The sequence below is a fragment of the Panthera leo genome, chromosome D3 (assembly GCF_018350215.1).
Source record: "Panthera leo isolate Ple1 chromosome D3, P.leo_Ple1_pat1.1, whole genome shotgun sequence".
Lineage (NCBI taxonomy): Eukaryota > Metazoa > Chordata > Mammalia > Carnivora > Felidae > Panthera > Panthera leo.
In genome coordinates this window covers 32,953,971-32,978,065 of record NC_056690.1, presented here as the reverse complement: position 1 = coordinate 32,978,065, position 24,095 = coordinate 32,953,971, and the positions used below count along the sequence as shown (strand labels likewise).

General features: G+C 41.6%; 1 protein-coding gene across 15 annotated transcripts in view; it reads right to left on the bottom strand.

Annotated features, from left to right (window-relative positions):
- MPPE1 (metallophosphoesterase 1) overlaps nucleotides 1-23,061 on the bottom strand; it is a 56,623-nt gene extending 33,562 nt beyond the window's left edge. For 5 of the 15 annotated variants that reach the window (XM_042911786.1, XM_042911766.1, XM_042911784.1 and 2 more), the window contains exons 1-3: nucleotides 21,653-21,786; nucleotides 13,808-13,943; nucleotides 3,192-3,276 (exon numbers count right to left, since the gene is read on the bottom strand). The gene's annotated coding sequence lies outside the window, so the exon portion shown is untranslated. Of the gene's footprint in view, nucleotides 1-3,191; nucleotides 3,277-7,573; nucleotides 7,856-11,318; nucleotides 11,358-13,807; nucleotides 13,944-21,652; nucleotides 21,787-22,343 lie in introns of those variants that run through there. The other 10 variants (XM_042911768.1, XM_042911770.1, XM_042911775.1 and 7 more) reach the window with 10 other exon arrangements.
- Nucleotides 23,062-24,095: the final 1,034 nt, after the last annotated feature.

Below are 24,095 nucleotides of genomic sequence, written 5' to 3'. Positions count from 1 at the left end.
ACGCCTCATTCTGAGTGTCTTTGGAATCTCCATGTTTCTGTGGATTCCCCGTTAAGTACACTGTTACATTTGATTCTCCCCTGTGGATCTGTCCCATGTCAATTTGATTCTTAGTCCAGCTAGAAAGACCTTGAAGGGGACAGGAGTTCTTGCTCCCTGACAAAATTATCGTCCGACTTTGACAGGAGAAAACAGAGTATACCTACTCTGATTTCATGAGGAAAGAAAATGTGACCAAGGATTTTTATATGCAGCAAAATGGAATTTCAAGTGTTAGAGTCATAGACAACTGTTATCAACATGCAAGAATTCAGAGAATTGAGTTCCCATGATTTCTTCCAGAAAACAAGCTTTGGACAATTGAAGGGACGAGGAGAGACATTGATGTAAAAGCATTGATGGTGAACATCGGAGATACAGTTCCTTTTGAACTCAGACCAAGTTCTGGTTAAAAGAGAGAGTATGGTATGTAATAGCTATGCACCCTGACAAAATAGATGTAGAACAACTTTTTTTTTTTTTAATAGAAGAATGGAGAGCACAATGCAAAAACAAATTGCTGTTTTCAGTAAGCGTATTGCTAACAATGGTATTTATGGTGTTACTCTAACAGTTTTGCATGTATAACAGGGGATAAGGCAACTTAATAATTGTGGGATATTCTAATCTATTAGGCCCTGTGCCCCTTACACCAGGACTCTTGGCATGGAAGAAAGGAGATACAGACAGGGGTATGCTGAAGCCATGTGCGCTGTTCCCAAATCCACAAGCAGTGACATCACACTGGTAACATCACTTGGAATCAGCCATGCTGGGGGTGTGTACCCCACTGTCAGGGAGGAAGAATATCCTGCCCCCTTCAAGGTCTCTCTAGCTGGACTAAGAATCAAATTGACATGAGACAGGTTAACAGAAGAAAGTCAAACTTAATGCCGTATGTTCCGGGAATCCACACAGACATGGAAATTCCAAATGAGGTATATATGTCATCCTGAACTAAGAAGAAAGTGGTAAGGGTCTGGGACTTCAGAGGGAAGGCATGCAATTCACATATCTTTGCCTCACCATACACGTGGGTCACTCAGATAAAGTTTATCTCTGGTAAGAATTCTTATTCTTGGAAAGAGCCCCAATTGAGATTCTTCTACATAGTTAAGGGAGGAGCAAAAGTTTCTCTTGAGCCCACAGGGTCTCCATCACCTTCAGCCCAAGATAGTCCACAGGCGAAAGGGATACATTTGGGGAAACCTGCCCCAACCTCTTCGCTATGGAAACTTGTGAAGGAGACCAGAACATGCCACTTTGGCATAATGATTATTTTTACCTTGAAGGCACTGAGAAACAACAAACACGGCAAGAGTCTACACCACCACACCCCATCTGACTAAAAGCAGGGCATACCTTTCACTTCCATTCATAATGGAAATTTCCATTTTTAAAGACGTCCCCTTCTCCTGTACTGGAAAACAAGTCACCTGAGACTGCCTAACAAACCTTACTAATATATACTTCTCCTAGTCAACTTCCCACAATTTACCAAATCCCCAGTTTGCTTTGTCTAGCATCCACCCCACAATTATCATCCTTTTTTAAAATGACATACAAGCCCCAGGCCTAACTGCTTCTCCAAGTTTTTACTTCTTTTCTGAGAAGGCGCTGTGTGCCTGCAAAATAAACTTTTCCTGTTACTCTGTCTCATAGCTTTAAATCACAGGCCCCACTCACCAAACCTCAGAGAATAGAGGAAAAGATGGTTGTTTTTTGGTTTTTTCGGTTTTTGGTTTTTTTCTTTTTTTTTTTTTTTGTTTTTGTTTTTGTTTTTTTTTTTACTCCACTAGAGTTTTGACTATCACAAAGGACAGGTGGGACACCTCAATCATTTTAGAGGTTGTAGCTGAGAACTCAGGATGTCTGACAAAGCTGGCAAAAAGTAAAAATTCATACCAAGTCAGCCTCACAGATTTCTGATCAATGAGGACAGCAAGAGCCTCTCTTTATCTATATTTGGATTTGCAGGAGGAAACACTTGGAAGAACCAGTTCTTTGGGTATTACTCTTGGGTGACTCTTGGTTTTGAGAACTCTTTGGTTATTGATCCTTGCTCTCCCAAGGACAGCCATTGCTTTCCTTATTGTCCATTTCGTGTCAGGCTGTCAGACCTGCATCTGCAAACAGCCAACCTTCAGGTTGGGGAACCCCAAGAACTTGTAGTTGACCATACAGAGATGTGGGCTGCACTCCACTGTTGCTGATATCCTACTGACTATTGCCAGAGATCAGGAAGCTCACTTAAGTCTTTCTTTCTTTCTTTTTTAATTTTTTAAAATGTTTATTTATTTTTGAGAGAGACAGAGCGTGAGCAGGGGAGGGGCAGAGAGAGAGGGAGACACAGAATCCGAAGCAGTCTCCAGGCTCTGAGCTGTCAGCACGAGCCCGACATGGGGCTCAAACCCATGAACCCCACGTGAGATCATGACCTGAGCCGAAGTCGGAAACGTAACCAACTGAGCCACCCAAGCGCCCCAAGTCTTTCTTTCTTCTGGCTGCCTTTGGGAGTAGCTCTAGATCATGGTAGCTGCGTCTTTTGCACCCACTTTGGAAATCCTCTTGGGTCCCTGGTTAGGCTATAAAGAGGCATAATTATTGACTTTGGTTTTGAGTCATATTTGTAATAGGTATACCTTTGGAAAGAAACAAAGTGGGAGGGTCAATACTGCCAGGAAAATTCAACGTTTGTCTTCACCAAACCTGATAATAATATATTTGAAAGGATTTTTTAAGAGTCTGTGGTCAGAAGTTGCCCAATTGGAGGCCAGCATTCAGGGCCCAAGAGGAGCTGTTTTTAAGGCCTCCTCACCTATGAATAACTGGGCTAAAATGGAACTATGTACTCAGAGGAAAAGAAAACAAACTCTAGCCTTTGTGGAATGACTTAAAAACATCCCAAAGGCACATAACTATAAATCTGGAATTTGGGAATCCTCAGATTTTCATCTTAGTCAGAAATCTTTCTGAAATAAACAAATTCAAAACAATGTAGTTGGATGAGAGTCACCCCCTTGATATTATCATTGAGGTGACCGAATTCTTTGAGGAATTAAAAACAACTGACCCCATCTTACTAATCGAATCTTTACAAAGACAGAAAGTGACACCCTAGAAGTAATTCAAAGCCCAGACATCCTTCTTACCAATTCCCACATCTCCCTTGTTCATCTGAAGACTCTTGCAGATACTGTGAAAGGTCAGGACATTGGAAATAGAACTGTTCTGCACCTAAGAAAAAAACAAAAGGGGGGAACTTTCTAAGTATCAGTTGCCCCAAACCTCTGATGATAGGAACTGTTGTTTCAAGAAGCCAAGAAACCTCTCTTAAATGGAAACTTCCAAGGAGGTAACTGTTGGTCCCTCAACTGAAGGGCTCCTTACTCTAACTTCCCAAAAATGAACTAGATATTTTATCCACTCAGATGAGCTTTTAAAATCCTCAATCTGTTGGTGTTTCCAAAAGAGCTCTTGCCCAAAATTCAGTCCACAGCCACTATCATTACATATCAGGGCAAATGAAAATCTTCCCCCCAAATATTGGTAGGCTTCATTGAGCAGGTAGCCTAAACCTGTTCCACCTGCCAGAAACACAGTTTGGATCCAGCCATTTTATATAAACCTGTGGGGTTTGAATGCTATGTTGGCCTGACTCATGGCTAAAATTTTAGGATGCAAGCTTTAAGATTCTTGTGTCTGTCTGCATGTTTGTGTCTATGTATGTACAATGCGTGTATGTGGCATTTTCTCCCTCCAGAGGGTATTGCCAGAATTAATCTAAAATCCCATATAAGAGATCTATTTTAATTGGCTTAGAAAAACACAAGCACTTACACCAATTAGATATTGCTAAAACTTTCAGAAAAATTGGAACTAATCCAAGTACCTTTTTAAGTTCACGTGAACTGGAATCATCTTTGGAAAATGGGGCTAATTTAATATTACTGGTTTAATAAAAACAGGCATGTCTTCAGAGTCGTCAGCATTTAGGATAATGGAGGCATGTGTTTATATTCTACTTGGGTTTACTACTCAAATAAGCTTAAGTTATTTCTACTAGATATTTAAGATTGTTGAATTCATTAAACAAGGAGCCCATCACACTGAAGTGACTCTAATGCTCTTGGCAGCTCACCTAAGCAAACTAAAACCAAGGTCTATAAATAGCTCAAGGTTGTGAATTTGAAACCTAAGGACAACCAAGCACCAACAGCCAACTAGACTTTATGCTGTAAACAATCAGTGATTTTCTGACTTGGTTTCCACACCTTCTCTGAGTCTTTCCCCAGGCTCCTGTCCATAGAGTGCCTTCTAACCCCTTCCAGTTTGATGCTGCCCCATCTGAATAGACTTTTGCTCAAATAAACTCTTTTCTTTTTTTTGTTGAGGTGGAGTCATCACACAACATTACAATAGGTTCAGGTGTACAACATAGTGATTCAACAACTCTATATACATTATGCTATACTCACTGCGAGTGGAGCTGCCATCTTTCGCCAGACAATATATTATACTACCATTGGCTATATTCCCTGTGCTGTACCTTTCATTCCCATTACTTATTCATTCCATACCTGGAAGCCAGTCCCTCCCACACCCCTTCAACCATGCTACCCCTGCTCCACCCCCTTCCCTCTGGCAACCATCAGTTTGTTCTCTGTATTTACGGATCTGTTTCTGGGTTTTTTGTTTGTTTGTTTTCTAGATTCTACATATAAGTGAAATCATACGGTATCTGTCTTTCTCTGTCTGACTTCTTTCACTTAGCGTAATACCCCCTGGGTCTATCCATGTCGTTGCAAATGGCAAGATCTCATTCTTTTTTTTCACAGCTGAATAATATCCCATCGTAAATATATGCCACATCTACTTTATCCATTCATCTATTGATGGACACAGGTTGCTTCCATATCAAATAAACTCTCAAAATTTTTAATATGCCTCACTTCATCTTTTAACAAGATCATAAAATTACAATTTATCCTAAGAATAAAAAATAGAGCAAATTAATTGTCTGATGTATGTCAAACACAGCAATAAAAAAAAAGGAAGTCATGTGTTTAAATTTTTGGTTCTTTACTTCTGTGACTTTTTTTTTTAATATATGAAATTTATTGACAAATTGGTTTCCATACAACACCCAGTGCTCATCCCAAAAGATGCCCTCTTCAATACCCATCACCTACCCTCCCCTCCCTCCCACCCCCCATCAACCTTCAGTTTGTTCTCAGTTTTTAAGAGTGTCCTTATGCTTTGGCTCTCTCCCAGTCTAACCTCATTTTTTTTTTTTTTTTTTACTTCTGTGACTTTTGATACTTGCCAAACAAGCATATGTTACACAATTTGTCAACAACACCAAAATTACTTAAGATGATGGCTAGCTTACTAATGTCTCATACGATTTTCATGAGCAGTCCAAAAATAATCATTAGGAACATATGAATTAAATAGATGTAAGTGGTATAAAAGTTTATAAATGAATCCTTCAACAATACTTCCGTTTTATAATATGTCTGCTTGAAAATAACTTCCAAAATCTTTCTGGTAACTTAAAACCTTAGAGTTATACTAGGTTAAGTTAAATGATAGATATTTGTTGAGTATTTAGATCATTTCTAAATAAGATTAAATGTGAAAATATTATTTTTTTCCTAATTCATTTTATTTATTTATTTATTTATCTATTTATTTAGTATGCTTACATTCTGGTTTTTTTTAATTTTTTTAATTTACATCCAAATTAGTTAGCATATAGAGTGACAATGATTTCAGGGGTAGATTCCTTGATGCCCCTTACCCATTTAGTCCATCCCCCCTCCCACACCCCCTCCTGTAACCCTCTGTTTGTTCTCCATATTTATGAGTCTCTTATGTTTTGTTCCCCTCCCTGTTTTTACATTATTTTTGCTTCCCTTCCCTTATGTTCATCTGTTCTGGGTCTGTTCTGGGTCTTAAAGTCCTCATATGAATGAAGTCATATGATATTTGTCTTTCTCTGACTACTTTCTCTTAGCATGATACCCTCTATTCCATCCATGTAGTTGCAAATGGCAAGATTTCATTCTTTTTGATTGCCGAGTAATAGTATATATATATATACCACATCTTCTTTATCCATTCATCCATCGATGGACATTTGGGCTCTTTCCATACTTTGGCTATTGTTGATAGCACTGCTATACACATTGGGGTGCATGTATTCCTTTGAAACAGCACACCTGTATCCCTTGGATAAATACCTAGTAGTGCAATTGCTGGGTTGTAGGGTAGTTCTAATTTTAGGTTTTTGAGGAACCTCCATACTGTTTTCCAGAGTGGCTGCACCAGTTTGCATTCCCACCAGCAGTTCAAAAGAGATCCTCTTTCTCCGCATCCTGGCCAACATCTGTTATTGCCTGAGTTGTTAATGCTACCCATTCTGACAGGTATGAGGTGGTATATCATTGTGGTTTTGATTTGTATTTGCCTGATGATGAGTGATGTGGAGCATTTTTTCATGTGTCGGTTGGCCATCTGGATGTCTTCTTTGGAGAAGTGTCTGTTCATGCCTTTTGCCCATTTCTTCACTGGATCATTTGTTTTTTGGGTGTTGAGTTTGATAAGTTCTTTATAGATTTTGGATCCTAACCCTTTATCTGATATGTCGTTTGCAAATATCTTCTCCCATTCTGTTGGTTGCCTTTTAGTTTTGCTGATTATTTCCTTTGGTGTACAGAAGCTTTTAATTTTGATGAGGTCCCAGTAGTTCATTTTTGCTTTTGTCTCCCTTGTCTCCAGAGACGTGTTGAGTTAGAAGTTGCTGAGGCCAAGGTCAAAGAGGTTTTTGCCTGCTTTTTCCTCGAGGATTTTGATAGCTTCCTGTCTTACATTTAAGTCTTTTATCCATTTTGAGTTCATTTTTGTGTATGTTGTAAGAAAGTGGTCCAGGTTCATTTTTCCACATGTGGCTGTCCAGTTTTCCCAGAACCACTTGCTGAACACACTGCTTTATTTCATTGGATGTTCTTTCCTGCTTTGTCAACAGGGGTTACAAAGTAAACAAAAAGGTCTATCCAAGATTACTAGGGTGATATCTAAAAGACTTAAAGGCAACTTGAAAAGGCTCAGGTCAAAGATCAGGATATCTGAACCTCAACAAAGATAACAATTACAATGAGTTAAAACCCATGAGATACCTTGAAATCCATGAGTTCATATTAATATTGTTTTAAAAAATTAATTTGGGGGGCACCTAGGTGGCTCAGTCAGTTAAGCATGTGAGTCTTGATTTAGGCTCAGGCCACGATCTCCAGGTTTGTGAATTTGAGCCTCACATTGGGCTCCATGCTGACAGAGGAGTCTGCTTAGGATTCTCTCTGTCTCTCTGTCTCTCTGTCTCTCTCTCTCTGCCCCTCCCCCATTCAAGCTCTTTCAAAGTAAATAAACATTTTTTGAAAATAGATAATAAAATAAGAAACTAATTTTTGAACTGCACCATGAAAATATAATCAACACAGCAAACAAATAAAGAGAAAGAATTAAAATGTACCCTGGTTTTCTTATATGAACTGTACACTGGGTTAGTAAAGAGTTGATCTCGAAATGTTTTATGGAAGTACTCCAAGTGAATAGATGAAAAAGACAGGATATAATTAGATTATGTCTACTTTGTAACTCCTGTTGAATTAATATCACTGAGAAGTGACGTTCTAGCATTACACATCAGGCATTAGGTCTCTTCTGCCTGAGGAAAGAACACACCATCTTCTGTTCTTGCCAAGGGGAAGAAGCCGATCAAGCTTCTGATCAAGGTGACAACGTGCATGGCATACTGAGGAAAAAGGAACATGTTAAACTGGGTGTGAGTGTGCTACCAGCAAAATCCAGGCTGTGGGAAATTCTACAGGACAAACTCTACGGGCCTTCAACAAATAGATTGTAAGGAAAGGAGAGGATGGCAAATGGAGCTTGAAAGAAAAATTTTTTAATCTTGATTCACTTTTGAGAGAGAGAGACAGAGACAGAGCATGAGCGAGGAGGGGCAGAGAGATAGGGGGACACAGAATCTGAAGCAGGCTACAGGCTCTGAGCTGTCAGCACAGAGACCAACGTGGGGCTTGAACCCACGAACCGTGAAATCATGACCTGAGCCAAATTCAGACACTCAACCGACTGAGCCACCCAAGTGCCCCACAAATGGAGCTTTTAAATTAAAAGAAACTATGACGAAAACCAGGGGTCATATATAAGTGTTGAATCACGAAACTGTAAACCTGAAACTAATATTGCACTGTGTTAACTCACTGGAATTTAAATAAACACCAAAAAAAACCCAAAAAACAAACAAAAAAAAACCCACCTGGGTGGCTTAGTCAGTTAAGCGTCCAACTCTTGGTTTCAGCCCAGGGGATGATCTCATAGTGGTAAGATCTGTGCTGACAGCAAAGAGCCTGCTTGGGATTCTCTCTATCTCTCTATCTCTCTATCTCTCTCTCAAAAATAAATAAATAAAAACAAAATAACTTAAAAATAAATTAAAAGAACCTCAAAAGACCTATAAAAAATGGACAAGACCAAACTACATTGTCTATGTGGGTAGTAAAACGACAAAGACACATAGGAAAGTGATTATTATGAAAGTCAAGATAATGGTTATTTTGGGGGGCAGAGTGATGTGACTGAGAACAGCAACTGGGTAGGGGGTTCTGGGGTGTCTGGAAAAGTTGTACTTCTTGACCTGAGTGGTGGTTTCAAGAGTGTTTGCTTTATAATAATTCATAGCCCACACATTTGGTCTGTGTGGTTTCCTGTGCCTGGGTTTTATTTTATAATAACTTTTAATTCTAAAATACAGAAAGGAAAACTGTGAAATTGGAGTTAATGTGTTTCATTAACACTATAAAATGTATCCAATTTATTCATTGGAAACTTGAGTTTTCATAAAAACGTTATTGCTCATAAAAACATTTTTTCTCGCTTTGATCAAATCCCTGAGTGTGCCCAAAGATTGTCAAGAAATCGGTCAAGTATAGACTGAATATTATTCAAGATTAAGTAATTTCAAGAGCAAAAGTGCTCTTTTTGAAATCCTTCCAAATGTATTACAGCAACATTACAAATACATATATAGTTTTTAATATGGGTGTGGAAGCATTTTAATGTTTAATATAATGCAATGGGATTTTTAATTTGAAACAAGCCTGGAGCTTACAAAGTTCTTGAAATGGCCTGGAATGGGTGCCATCCGATGACTTGGAACTGGATATAACCGGATATGTCGCCATGACTCTACGCAACCTTATGTTTAGTGCAGTAGTTAGGCATTTCAACTGTGGGACTAACCTCCTGGACCTAAGGCCCAACTCTACTGCTCATTAACTGTGTGGTCTTGGACAAGTTCCTTAATCCCTTGTTCTGGATCTGTAAAGTGGGAATGATACCACTATCTACTTCATAATATTGTTGTGAGGATTAAACCCTTTACTAGATATAAAATGTTAGATGGGGCACCTGGGTGGCTCAGTCGGTTAAGCATCCAACTCTTGATTTTGGCCCAGGCCATGATCTCACAGTTCATGAGATGGAGCCCCACATTGGGCTCGCTTTCACTCTCTCTCTCTCTCTCTCTCTCTCTAAGAAAGAAAGAAAGAAAGAAAGAAAAAAAAGAAAGAAAGAAAAGTTTTTAAAAAGCTTTAAATCTTGGGTTTTACCAATTTGACAATAAATTTCATATATTGGAAACAAAAAATAAAAAAAATAAAAAATAAATCTTGGGTTTTATACGAAAGAGACCTCAGATTGCATTATGACACATAAACTAGCCTTTGATACTGTGTTAATCATCGCCAATCCCTGTGGCAATCCAGAGTAATTGAAACAATTTAATTAGTTTATAGGTCATGTCATGGTTCAGTTACTTTTCATATGTAGACCCAGCCAGTTTCAGAAGAAAAGAGAATGCATTTTCAACTATGGTAAATGAATCAGAAGAAAAATATATTACTAATTCCAGTAAGTAATTACCTTTTTATTTTTTAATATTAGCTTCTTATACTGTTTGCTGTTCCTGTCATTTTTCTCTGCCTGTTCCCCCTTTAGTGATGATCTCTTTCTAGGGATATTCTTGTCCCCAATGTCACCACTAGGAAAAAGAACAGGCTGTAGGAGTATCTTAAATCCTTTATTCACTGCTGTATCCCCAGAAATTAGCACAATGCCTTAAACAGAATTTAATTGGGCCATCTTAAAATAATTCATCTTGAATTAATTATTAAGATGAACTTGGATATTTCACTCAGAAAAAAAAAAAAAAAGCAACTTATCCTGATACAGATTTGAAAATGTCCTTTCTGTACCCAAGCGACTCCAGCTTGGTGGCCCAGGTACTCCAACTCCTGGTGGCTGCCCTCTTCCTAAAAGTCCATGCATCAACTCTGCAAGCACTGCTCAACAGTCATCTTACTGTTTTCTACATATGAGTCTTGCCTTCCCAAGAAAAATGCATTCTCCTTAAGGATACAAACCATTTCTCATCAACCTCACTCTGGATTACTGGAAAGAGATGATTAAACACCTAAAGCCTAATGGTTAGAGGAGACTTTCTAAAGATTGAATTTTCATTTATATACATATCTTCATGTAGAAATCAATAAAAGACTTTCAAAAACAAGTGTATGTAATAGAAATATTATTTCAAGAGGAGAAGAAAATGTAAGATTTCTGACTTTAAAAAGAGCATGTTAGGGGCGCCTGGGTGGCTCAGTCGGTTGAGCGTCTGACTTTGGCTCAGGTCATGATCTCTCTGTCCATGAGTTCAAGCCCCATGTTGGGCTCTGTGCTGACAGCTCAGAGCCTGGAGCCTGTTTCAGATTCTGGGTCTCCCTCTCTCTCTGCCCCTCCCCCACTCTGGCTCTGTCTCTCTTTCTCTGTGTCAAAAATAAATAAACATTAAAAAAAAGAGATAACAAAAGCAAAAATGAACTACTGGGACCTCATCAAAATTAAAAGCTTCTGCACAGCGAAGGAAACAATCAGCAAAACTAAAAGGCAACCGACAGAATGGGAGAAGATATTTGCAAACGACATATCAGATAAAGGGTTAGGATCCAAAATCTATAAAGAACTTATCAAACTCAACACCCAAAAAACAAATGATCCAGTGAAGAAATGGGCAAAAGGCATGAACAGACACTTCTCCAAAGAAGACATCTAGATGGCCAACATGAAAAAATGCTCCACATCACTCATCATCAGGCAAATACAAATCAAAACCACAATGATATACCACCTCATACCTGTCAGAATGGGTAGCATTAACAACTCAGGCAATAACAGATGTTGGCCAGGATGCGGAGAAAGAGGATCTCTTTTGCACTGCTCGTGGGAATGCAAACTGGTGCAGCCACTCTGGAAAACAGTATGGAGGTTCCTCAAAAAATTGAAAATAGAACTACCCTACTACCCAGCAATTGCACTATTATGTATTTATCCAAGGGATAGAGGTGTGCTGTTTCGAAGGGGCACATGCACCCCAATGTTTATAGCAGCACTATCAACAATAGCCAAAGTATGCAAAGGAGCCCAAATGTCCATCGATGGATGAATGGATAAAGAAGATGTGGGATACACACACACACACACACACACACACACACACACACACACACACAATGGAGTATTACACGGAAATCAAAAAGAATGGATTCTTGCCATTTGCAACTACATGGATGGAACTGGAGGGTATTATGCTAAGTGAAACTAGTGAGTCAGAGAAAGACAAATATCATATGACTTCATTCATATTAGGACTTTAAAAGACAAAACAGATGAACATAAGGAAAGGGAAACAAAAATGATATAAAAACAGGGAAGGGGACAAAACATAAGAGACTCATAAATATGGAGAACAAACTGAGGGTTATGGGAGGGGTTGTGGGAGGGGGAATGGGTATGGGGTATGGGGCACTAAGAAATCTACTCCTGGGGGCGCCTGGGTGGCTCAGTTGGTTAAACGTCTGATTTCGGCTCGGGTCATGATCTCATGGTCCGTGAGTTCAAGCCCCACGTCAGGCTCTGTGCTGACAGCTCAGAGCCTGGAGCCTGCTTCAGATTCTGTGTCTCCCTCTCTCTCTGACCTTCGCCCGTTCATGCTCTGTCTCTCTCTGTCTCAAAAATAGATAAAACATTTAAAAAAAATAAAAAAAAAAAAAAGAAATCTACTCCTGAAATCATTGTTGCACTATATGCTAACTAATTTGGATGTAAATTTAAAAAAAAATTAAAATAAAAGGAAAAATTAAAAAGTAAATAAATAAAATTTATAAATAAATAAATAAGCGTGTTCATTTTTTTAAATGTATATAGGTGGGTATAAATCACAATGACACTTATATTTCCTTGGACATATTTAAAAGACAGATGTAACAGTTTCATTTAAATGTGTTGACAATTGCATCAGATTAGCAACTATTTAAACTTATAAAGAAATTATTCGAAGACTATTTAATGTGGGTGAGAGTGTACAGTTTTTCAAAATCCCTTTAAGGTTATATGATTAAAAAACTGAAAATTGGCTTTATGGCCAGTGGCTCAGTTGGTTGAGCATCCCACTTTAGCTCAGGTTATGATCTTGTGGTTCATGGGGTCACGCCCCAGGTCAGGCTCTCTGCTGTCAGTGCAGAGCCTACTTTAGATCCTCTGTCCCCCTCTCTCTCCTCCTCCCCTGCGCTCTCTCTCTCTCTCTCTCTCGCACACACACACAAAAACAAATAAACATTTTAAATAATAATAATACTAAAAATAAAAAGCTGACAATTATTGAGCTAAATGAGAGGAAATATTCTCCCCACCCAAAATGAGAAGGTTGAGCCCTTGATCTTTTAATATAGACACGTTCTAGTTTTATTCACACAAATACATCCTACATAAACCAAAAAGTTATTAGGGAACAGTGACATGTTTGTGAGCACTTCATTCTTAGCCTTAGTTAAGCCAGGCATGGGGAGATATTTGTATACAACAAATAAAAATCACTATATGCCAAACAAACCACAAAACACACCACATAACTTCATCACAAAAAAAAAAAATGATCTTCTCTGCTTTTCCCCCCAGAATCAATCGCAGTTATTAAGTAGTTTTTATGTATCAACAATGTGTTAGTCTGGGGCACCTGGCTGGCTCAATCAGTAGAGCATCAGACTCTTGATCTTGGGGTGGTAGGTTTGAGCCCCACATTGGGGGTAGAGACTGCTTTAAAAAAATAATGTGTTAGCTTGTATGAGTGAATGCAATAATTTCTCTTTCTTTGAGGCATTCACTGAATTAGTGAATACTGAGCCGTTGTTCTTAAAGGAAATGTTAGGTTAGGTTCCTGCACGCCACTGGTCACAACATTTTCATTAGCAAATCAAGGCAGAACCTTGTGTGATGTGTGTTTCTGTTTAAAGACACCTTCTTTAATACATGTTGCTGATTTATTATCCTTTAGGACACAGCCTACAGCACCCTCAGCATCTCCTAAATGAAGCTTATCTAACACAGGCACTTTCTCTATAAGGCATATCACACCTTCTTGCTAAGCTTAGGAACACTGGACCACATTTCAGCATTACACTTGGGGCCTGTTGTAAACAAGACAGCCAACAAAAAGCACAAAGATGCAAAACACAGGCCACTAAATAGACTCCGAAAGGATTCTTATTCACAGCGTGAGAGCTGAAACAAGGCCACAGAGAGGGCCTTGTGTGACCTCAACTGGAAATACATATATTGGGAAATTTACCTTTTTTGTCACTTGCATGTATCTGTGAATGATCTTGGGGGTTACAGATAAATTTTAGGAAGTAGGCAAATTCAGAAATACAGGATCCAAGGATAATGAACATCAATTGTAAATACATGCTCGAGAAATGTTAACTCTGGAAAGAAAGACAAAAAGAAATTTAAGTGTTAAGGTAGGTAGACTTTGGATAAGATAGAGGAAGTAGGGTATTGTCTAATGTAACATAAGACCAAGATTGAAATGGTATCTGTATTAGTTTCCTATTACTGCTGCAACAAATTATCAACAAATACAGTGGCTTGAAAAGCAGACTTATTATCTTACACTTCTGTAGGTTATAAGTCCTACATGAGTCTCATTGGGCTAAAATCAAGATGTTGGCAAGACTGAGTTTTCTGGAGGCTCTAGGGGAGAATCCATTTCCTTGCCTTTTATAGCATTGAGAGGCCATCCATATTCTTTGGCTCATGGTCACTTCTTCCATCTTCAAAGCCATCAATAATGGATCTAATCCTTTTCCCATGACACTATTCTGACTTCCTCTTCCACCTCCCTCTTCTACTTTTAGGGATTTTATATGATTTTACTGGGCTCACATGGATAATCCAGGATAATTTCCCCTTTTCAAGGTCAACTGATCAAAAACTGAGGATCTTTTTTCCTCCTAACACCAAACATGTAGCATCTTTCCAAACGCTACTGCTCCAATTTTCTAACACCAACTAAGTGTCTTACAACTCAGTTCAATTCTGACACTAACTATCCATAGTTAGCATCAGACTCCACAGGTTTAAAGATTGGTCCCACAAGACTGCCCTCATTTCAGATACCAGTTGCAAGTATCGGGTGCCCAGGTTAGCCTCACTTCTCTTCGACTTGGCTACAAAGTCAGAGGTTCCCCCAGGGTGCCTGGGTGGCTCAGTCAGTTAAGCATCCAACTTCAGCTCAGGTCATGATCTCATGGTTCATGGGTTCAAGCCCCACTTCTGGTTCTGAGATGACAGTTCAGAGCCTGAAGCCTGCTTCAGATTCTGTGTCTCTCTGCCCCTTCCCCACTTGTGTGCTCTCTCTCTGTCAAAAATGAATAAACACTAAAAACAATTTTAAATCAGGGGTTCCCACAATACAACCCTACATATACAATGACTCCAAGAACTCAGGAAACTGCTATCCTTGCTACTAAATTTTAAAGGATACAAAGACAGCCAAATAAAGAGGCACATAAGGCAAGAACCAGAAGTACCCCAAGTGCAGGAGCCTCTATCCCTGTGGAGATGAGATGTGCCACCCTCCCAGCACATGGATGTGTTTGCCAACTTGGAATCTCCTTAGATTTTTATGAAGTTTTACTATGTAAGCATGATTGTGGCCTTTGGCAACAATCTCAATCTCTAGTCCTCCCCTCCTCCCCAAAGGTTGGGGAGATGAGGCTGAAAATTCCAAGATTCTAATCAACTCTTGACTTTTCTGGCAACTGGCTCTTACCCTGATGCTATCTGGGGTAGCAAGAGTCACCTCCTTGGAACACCTCCTCACTTAGGAATTCTAAGAGTTGTAGGAGCACTGTTTCAGGAAGTGGGGACAGAGACCAAATATCTTTCTTATCTTACCACAGCAACTTTAATTGCATCTACAACTGTAATTCCCTTTTGCCATGTAAGGTCACATATACACAGAGTCTAGGGATAAGAATGTGAACATCTTTGGCGGAGGAAGGGGCGTCATTCCACTAACCACAGCATCTATTGCAGTTTGCAAGCACTAAACGATAGTGCTTTAGGAACCTTGATGTGCCAACATTATGGTGCTTGGATGGAGGGTCAGCCAAAAGGCTGAAGCCAAAGCACTACATTAGGGTGATGGAGAGAAAATAGAGAGGGAAGAGTCTGCAGGGCATTGTCAAAGCAGAAATAATAATTATGTAACAAATATGGAGCTCGTGACAGTTCTGTTGGATCATACCCTACAATTAGTACGTGGGTTTTCTGATGAACTAGTAAATGCGTTATGAGCATGTTGGTGATCTGCATTAGTTTTAAACAAACACCTAAAAGTCTAATTCTAGGGATCCAAATTTTCCCTGCTGACAAACTACCTTCTTGTTACCATGGAGAAATTTGGAAGCACCTCATTTATATTCCTTACCTCCTTCCTCCCTCCCTCACCTCACCTCACACTACGTCCAACACTAGCTGATGTGGATATGGGATGTGGGGAGGGAGCACAGAGAGAGAGACACGCTGCCCACAGGCTTCATTCTATCCCATGATATCAGTGGCCAACCTACCAGTGACTTGTGGATGAGACTTTATCCTGTGGGCCCATAATCAGCAGCCTTTTTCTCCGTGCCTTCCCAGAACACTTTTACAGGTTTCTAAGCCATCACCTCCTCTTCACCATAATCAACATCCCTTACAACACTTCCAATGTAAAAAATCGCACAATGATAAGTTGGTTTCACAGTTGGTCAGTAATTGCCAAAATCCCTCCAGATGGCAAATGTGCCTAGGCATCTCCATTTTAGATATACACTCATTTTTTTCTAAAAATGAAGATTGTAGCAGTTTAAGAAGTATGGTTCAGGGGGCGGGGGGGGGGGGGGGGGGGGGGGAGATTGACCATGTGACTTTGATGTGATTTAGACAAATGAGAATATTTCTTGAAATCTAAGACATCATCAGCTGTGACATGCACCACGATTTTAGGCTCTGGGGATCTGGGGCAAGGGTCTCTCATGAGGTTGCCGTTAAGCCACCAGCTGGGGCTGCCATCATCGGGGGCTAGAGAATCCATTTCCAAGCTCACTCACATATTTGATGGCAGCGTCCGGTTCCCCCTGGCTATTGGCCAAATACCCCAGTTCCTTGCCAGTAGCCAAACTGTCAGCAACCTGAATGTCTCCCCCCAAATGAGGCGAGCCCAAGATGGTGAAAGCCATAGCCTTTTATAGCCCGATCACAGAAGTAACACACTGACTTCTGCCATGTTCTATTGGTCACACAGACTAACTCTGGTACAATATGGGTGAGGACTCTACAAGGGCATGAATATCAGGAGGCTGACTACCACAGTAACATATTACCGAAAGGAATGTGAAACTAATTTGCTTCATTAAGTGACATTTATTGAGCACTTACTATACACCTTGCCCCATACTAAACACTAATAACTCGTTTAAGACAATTAAGTGAGACCCATAATCCCGTGAGATGAACCCTGTTATTATCACTTTTTTTTTTTTGACAATCATGGAAACTAAAACGTAGAAAGGTTAAGTAACCTATCCAAGGTCACTAGCCAGTCAGAGTGAGGGCTGAGACTTCTGATTTTTCACTAAAATGCTACCCAGCCTTCACTTCAATGTATATTATTGAATATGTCAACAAAGAAATTCCACTAGATAATTTGAAAACCTCCAAGATTCTTTATGGTTTGACTATTGCCCTCACCAGTCCATAAGAAAGTACTTGATTGTGTTGTGACACTTTTAAAACTTTAGCTTATTTCATTTGCTTTGGTAATTATTTATAATTGTTTAAATCATCCGTGATGGACTTCAGCTCTGGTGCCATCTATACCTTCACGTAAGAAAGGATCAAAACTGCCTGCTTTGGCTCACACGATAGTAGGTATCATTTCAAAAGCTAGGACAGAATAAAGTGCAGACCTTCAAAGAAATCTGACCAATTTTCTCTGAAGACGTAATAGTCAACACAGTTTTAAAATTATTTTCATAACTTTACAAAAGAAATATAAGACAAAGGAGACTACTTTTTATGCTCATGTAGATATGTTCAAATATTAATTATCTCAAACACCTGTCAAGAGTAGACACAATCACTCTCCCCCTATATTCAATAACAGTAAAAAGAAAAAGTAATGTAACTTTTAGACTGCTCTGAGAGCACAAAGTACAGTAAGTCTTACTTGTGACCCTAAGACTCATCACCTCCTATGATGCATTCTAACCCATTCTGATAAAGAAACAGACCCAGAGATTATGAAATTAGTTCACTGGGTTTCCAATTCAGATTAGATAAAGTAATTTTCTTAAATTCCTGCAAGTAAAACCTACTAGAGTCATCAGTATGGAAACTGCCATCACATCAGGAAGAAAATAAGGATTTAAGGTACTCACCGTTGGATCAGCTAGATTGAGTTTGGAATAGCAACCAGTCGTAACTAAGCAAAGAAAGCAGTGGGTCTGGTATTCATGGAGAGTCAGTTCATTGTTAAACTCTTCCTTGAGGAGCACAGAGCTAATGAAGGCTATCCTTGGGTGGTTGGGTGGGGTCTGGCTAAGGCTCAAGAGTAGGAGCAGGGAGGACCAAGCTGAGAAGACCAGTGGTCCAGACCATCATAGAGTAGGGGTGCTCCCAGTACAAGGGTGGGGGACAGAGAGGAGTACAGGTGTGGGGGAAAGGGCGGGGTGAGGGGGCAGGAATCCAGCAGACAGTAGAGAGTTCGGGGACTCAACACTGCTGCAGGCTAGATAGTGCTCAAAGAAACAACTGATACTGACAAGTGTGAGGGCCAAGTTGGAACCTCGAGGCCCAGGTCTCTGATTGCACTCTTTCTGGCTCTTTAGGGAGCAGAGGCCCCAACAGACTGGCTAGTGACGGGGTACTCTGAGCCCAGCACCCAAGAACCACATGAACACTGAGTATTCGGCTCCTTGTGTTTCCTCAGCTCACAGCACAGAATTCTGCAGGAGTCTGAAACTTGGGAAGTTAGCCAACAAAAGAATATACCTAGAGCTATTTCGCTCACAGTTTTTGTTCTGGATGCATATCAGATTCTCAAAAAATTGTTTTGTTCATTAGAGAAAGAGAGAAAGAGAGGAAGGGAGATGAAAAGGGAAAGAATATGGAGAAGGAGGAGGAAGAGGGGGAATGAATGAGAGTGGGTCAAAGGAAGGAAAGAGGGAAAGAAATAGAAGAAACAAAGATGAAAAAAGAAAGGAAGGAAGGAAGAGAGGGAGGGAAGGACATCAGTTTGGTGGGACGATGCGCATGCGCGCGCGTGCACACACACACACACACACACACACACACACACACACCCCACTGTGATCACCCTAAAGAAATTAGCTATTTCTCAGCTCTGCCTATTATCTGAGCCACTCCTTAGGACATCCTTTGGGGTAGGAGCAGATGTTGGCTGGGATAACGCTATAGATTTTGGTTTAAATTTATTTTGTCTCTAGGGTAATTTATTTTGTCTCTTTGCTTTTCTCTGAAACATAAAGACAAAGGGTCTCAGGGCAAATAATCGTCAATCAGAAATACTAAAAGTGGTCAGGTTGTGAACTAATTAGACTCATGCCTAGGATACAAGGACTATTAATGTCCCCAGCAGGTGGCGCAAGCTGCCCTCTACTGTGATGAGACTTCCCAGATCCCTACAGTGTTAAAATAAGTTTCCTCTTCACATTATGTTTCAAACAGCAGATCCTAACCAGGTGAGGGGTTGGGTTAGGAAAGAGATCGTTCAGCAGGATTCCAAGAGACACTAAGTAGGGAAGACAAAATCTGGAGGCTTTTAATTTTATTTCTCAGGTTAAACTGTTTAAAAACACTCATTGACCTCACAAATAATATTGTTCCATTCATATCATTTTGGGCTCTGAAAACTTAAGAATTCTTTCAAGACAGAGTTTTAGATTAAGTGCCAAAGGACAACAAAGTACCAAGAATTAGAATATCTGAAAATATTTGTATTAATTGGTGAAGAGTTTATAATGGAGAAGGCTTTCCCATAACAAATTGAAGATAAATCAATTCTGAAGGAAACCTCGAGAAAGGGGATGTTGATTAGAGATTGTTGAGATCAGCCAACATAGAAATTCTGCTGCTTCGCTAGTTTCTTACAAATAAATACAGTGTTCCTGCTCACACTTTCAGCTCGGGGCTATGCATTTTTTTTGTGAGCAAGCAAACAGTAGAACTGAAAACATTTGCATCCCTGGGGATGAGGTAACCCTTTTTTGGGAAGGTAGGGAACATAATATGTTATCCTTGGAGTCATCTCCAAAATCTGGGACAGAAAACAGAAACTTATTAATTAAGTCTTCTTAAATGTCTGCCCTCATATGTTTCCAAAGAAACAAGAGTTTGGAATGTTCAGGTCAGTGACTAATTTCCAGTGAATAAGCTGTCCTGCCAGCACCTACTGCCTTCCTTCCCTCACATCCATTGATGTTTTAACTCTGCGTCTGCTTCCCTGTTGGTCTGCCACTAGAGCTTTTACTTGTTAAGGATATTTTAAAATATAAAAGTCGCATGTGCGAACAGCAAGAAATTTGAAAACGCTGAAAGGCATAAAGGAGAAATTTCCCATGACTGAGTAGATATTGGCAACACCTACTTCTCACAAAGAGCTTGTGCCCAGAATAGACAGAGAACTCTGACAAATCAATTTTTAAAAAACGATAAAGAAAAATAAATAAATAAATAAATAAAAATAAAAATAAAATAAAAAACGATAAAGAGAAAAAATTAGCAATAGGTTTGAACAGACACTTCACCAAAGAGCATACTCAAATGGGCAATCTCAATTCTGTTAATAACCAGCTGTCAATGAAAACCATGGTGTGCATGAGGGTTTTAAAGTCCACAAATTCTTTGCTACTTCTCCCTTCAAGACATGGGGACTAGTTCCTTCGAGGGCAGTCTAGGAGTAAACACTGGTTTCCAACAGAGAGAATAAAGCAGATTGAAGTGTGTGGCTTCCCCCTCGCCCCCTCTCTTGGATCACTCAGACAGGACCACGGGCTGCCATGTTAGGTGGCTGCCCAAGGAGCTTTAGGGAGGCCAACACCAAGAGCAACTGGGGCCTCTAGCCAAACTCTGAGTAAAAGACCCTGAGCAGAACTGCCCTGCTAAGTCTCTCCCAAAGAAATGGTGATCCACAAAAACTGTTGAGATAATGAATTTCTTAAGCCACCAAATTTGGGGGGAATTTGTTATGCAGATGACATACACTAGGATACCACTGCACATATACCAGAAGAGCTAAATTTAAAAAAAATTTTTTAAGTTTATTTATTTTGAAAAAGAGACAATATGAGGAGGGGAGGGGTAGAGAGAGAGGGAGAGAGATAGAGAATCCCAAGCAGACTCTGCACTGTCAGCACAGAGACTTACGTGGGGCTCGAACACAAAACGGTGAGATCGAACACAAACCTGAGCCGAAAGCTTAACCAATTGAACTACTCAGGTGCCCCAGAATAGCTAACATTTTTAAGTTTGAGGTACGGAGAACTCATTACAATGTGCAACATGGCAACTCTCATTGCACTGCCGCTGATGGGTGTGTAACCCGTGCAACCATTCTAGAAAACCGTGTACATGATCTACTGAAGTTGAACATATGCATGCCCTATCATGCGTTTCCACTGCTGGGACACACAGACAGAAATGCACGCACATTAGGCATTGAAAATCACGTACAACAATATTCACAACAGCATCATGTCATAGCTCAAACTGAAAATATGACAACAGTATTTGGATAAATAAAAGGCGGTGTGTCCACGGAGTGATAAGCAGCAGCGACAATCCATGAACTATCGCTGCGTGTAATAAGCCAGCTGAGTCTAACTCCCATGATGCATGAAAGAAGCCAGGCACAAATTAACCCAGAATAGGTTCTATAGTCAGCAACCAGTAAGGAGAAAGAAACCACACCAGCTAACCCAATAGACAGGAAGTATCATAAAGAACATAAAGAACAGTTAACTAGGTATAAAGATATTAACTAGATGACTAAAAGTCAAAAACAGGTATCAGGGAGGTAGCTACCACCTCCTAGGACTGGGGCACAAGAAGAAAAAAGCTGAAATACCTGAAATCCAGAAGCTTGGAGGCAGCCCCCTCCCCAACCGTCTGGTGCTGGGACCGGTGTCTTGGGGTGCGCTCAGAGGGGTTCTCTAACTGCTGCGATGCGAAAATTACAAACTAGACTCGATTACTGCTGCCGGAAAGCGCTGCTGGCACTGGGGCGGGGGGGGGGGGGCAGGTTGCTAGGGTGACGTTGGCAGGAAAGGGAGCCAACAGGAAGCCAGCAGGAAGAAGCAAGTCCCTCCCCTCTCCTGCGAGCTGCAGGTTCCCTGCAGCTGGTTTCCAGGGGAGTCTGGCGGATCAAGGGACAGGGGACAGAGGGATGGCGCTGAGGCAGCCTCGCCCGCAGCGCGAGGCCGACGGGAGCGTGGGTCTGGAACCGAGAGGCGGCAGCCTGAGAGCTGGCACAGAGAGCATACATGAACGTTCAAAAGGAAACAAAATGGACACGTGGTGTTAATGTTGGGACAACGGTTACCTCGGGGTGGGGGTAGGGATTTCTCGAGCACTGAGCCCTCCCACAAGGGGAGCTTCCGAGGTGCTAGGGACTTCGAGTGTGCTCACCTGGGCGATGGGCATAGCCCTGTGTGGGCAAAGCCTTCCCTTAACAGCCTGCTTTCCGGTTATAAAAGGCAACAAAAGGTTCCAGGAGGTTCAACTCAGTGTAACCCAGTGACTACTTACTGAAATCTCACCTAAACTTGAAGATGGGCCTCTTCTTGGAATGTTTCCCAGATCCTTTTATTCGCATGGGTCTCTTCCTCCTCTGAAGTCTTAGAAAAGCCGTCGACAGATTTCACAATGTAACGCAAATTGGTGTCATGGATTACATCCAAGGAGCTAGTTTCATCTTCCCAAAGAGGTGATAAACCTGAGGCCAGAAACTCAATTACCCCCCGGGTGGCATAGCTCCGGACTGAACTCAGGTGTCCATAAATCAGTTATCTGTTATCTAATAATCAGCTTCAAACCTAACCGAAATGCTGATGAGTTAAGCAGCCTCGTTTGACACGAGCTAACTAGAATATATGAAAGAGGCCACTGTTTTGAGTTTCTTTATCAAGAAAGGGAAGGCCCAAAGATGACCCGGTAAGTGTACCGTCTTCAAGGGAAAAACAAAATCCTTTTATGGAAAATTCTGTTTTCCCTATTATGTTGAGAGTGAAAATGCTTCCGGCACAGGAACCAGAGCGTCTGGGCCGCCGCAGGCGGTGGGTGCCACGCGCGACCTTTGCCCCACTTCAGGCGGCGGCGTTGACGCTTCTCCCCGCGGGCGGCCTCGGCCCCTTCTCCTCCTCGCTCAATCCTCGCTCAAGCTTGCACGAGAGCAGGCACTCGTCCCTTGCCATAAAGAGCCGCTCTTCACACGTCAGCCAGGCTATTTTTAAAGGCTCTCCTGGAGATCCCCAAAGTAAAAGCATCGCGGGGCGGGGCCGCCGCCCCGCCGGGTCCTCCGGGTCTCCACGCTGCAGCCCCGCCAGCGAGAGGACCGTCCCCAGACACCCGGGAGAGCACCGCCCCCGGACCCCGGAGGGAGGACAGTCCCCGGACACCCAGAAGGGTTACCCCCAGACCCCGGGGATCCGCCCCCAGAAGCCCCCGGAGGGGCTGTCCCCACCCTGTCCTGCTCTCTTCCTCCTTGGCGTGGCCGCCGCCGCCTTCCTTCCACGCTCTCCCGGGGAAAGGCCGCCCTCTAGGCCTCCTTGCTTTCCCCTTTCCCAGGACTGACGATGGCCCTCTGCCCACCCTTGGGCCGCCCGGAAGCTTCCTCTTTAATGGCCAGGGGCCCATACGACTCGAGTCTCAGATTTCCCACCCCTCCCCCGCGTCTGTGCCCCGCCTTCCCCCAACCTGTCACCCAAGGCGGGGGGCCAAGGCGGGCGTGGGGGCGGACCTTGGCGTGGCTGCTGCTTGAATCGCGGCCCTGGACCCTTTTTGGCTGTTGTCTCTGGGCAGCCTAGGCCAGGCGAGTCTGGGACAGGTTCAGGGGTCTTATTTAGCTCCTATAAAGGGAGGACTTCACCCTCCCATCCCCCACCCAGCAAAGAGCCTACAGATGTCAGAAAGTCTGGTTTAAAACTCATTAGGGGCGCCAGGCTGGCTCATTGCGCAGGTCATATGACTCTTCATCTTGGGCTTGTGAGTTCCAGCCCCACCTTGGGTGTACAGATTACTTTAAAATAATCTTGGGGCGCCTGGGGCGCTCAGTTGGTTAAGCTTCCGACTTTGGCTCGGGTCATGATCTCTGGGTTCCCAAGTTCAGGCCAGGGCGGTGGGCTCCGTGCTCACAGCTCAGAGCCTGGAGCCTGCTTCAGAGTCTGCTGCCCCTCCCCCGCTTGCACTCTGTCTCTCTCTGTCTCTCAAAAATAAATGCTAAAAAAGAAATTTAAATAAAATCTTAAAACAAAACCCTCATTGGTTAAAGAGCAGACTCTTAACTATACAGG